The sequence below is a fragment of the Passer domesticus genome, chromosome 13 (genome assembly GCF_036417665.1).
Source record: "Passer domesticus isolate bPasDom1 chromosome 13, bPasDom1.hap1, whole genome shotgun sequence".
In the NCBI taxonomy this organism is placed as follows: Eukaryota; Metazoa; Chordata; class Aves; order Passeriformes; family Passeridae; genus Passer; species Passer domesticus.
The window spans coordinates 1,238,707-1,239,659 of NC_087486.1; positions in this window are offsets into that span (position 1 = coordinate 1,238,707).

Sequence of the window (953 nt, forward strand, 5' to 3'; positions counted from 1 at the left end):
TCAGCAGCACCCACTGCTTGGGTGTTGTGTGAGCAGTGGGAACGGTGCCAGGAACACCAGAGAAGTGAAGCTCCCAGACTGGTGCCATAAGGGACATTGTGAAAGTGATTAAAAGCTGCGTGGTGGGAGGAGAAAGGTCCTTTGGAGTGGGGTTTGGTGTGAACAGGAAAAGCCATCCCATGTGGCACCTTCCCTCCAAAGCCAGAACAGGAATCACATTTCACTGCCATGCTCGGGTGGTGTTAAAGCAGACCCAGGTAATTCCATTTCTGGCCCCTTTTGATTAATTCTTACATTGTGAGCAAGACCTGTCACTGAACAGAGCTTTTCCCTCTCCTCTGCAGTGAGTGGCTGTCTCCACTGATTCTCTCCAGCTGGTTATTTCCTAATTCTGCCTAGGAAATTAAATTATTTTATCACCCAAAGGGCTTCGCTTTTACCAGTAAGAACATCTCTGCAACCATTTAAAGTCTTATCAGGGTTAATGTAATACAACTCCTTTCTCTTTCTGCACTTTAAAAAGGAGCATTCAAAGATAAATTCTCTGACTATTGCTCCTTCCCTGCAGCTTTTCCTTTCTTCCCAATCCCAAGTTTTCAAAATAACTAAATACATTTTGTCACTGAACTCTGCTCTCTGAGGTTTTGGAAAGGCACAGCCCCAGCTGGAGAGGTGAAGTTCCCTTTTCCCTTATCTTACATTTCCCTCTAGTGGCTGAGCCCTCGAGCATCAGCAGCCAAAGGGAGGAACTCAAGGTTTTCCTGCTTTGCCCTTTTTAAAAGTAAAATATTTCTCTTTAATCTCGTTGTACCCTGCTTGTCTCGCTTTGCTCTGTGTGCAAACTCTGCTTTGTTCTCCCTGCTCAGGGATAACAGGACACAGGTGCTCCAAACCCACCTGTTTTGGGGGAGGTAAACAGCCTGTGCTGCCCAAATCTGGGGCAAAGGAGGAGT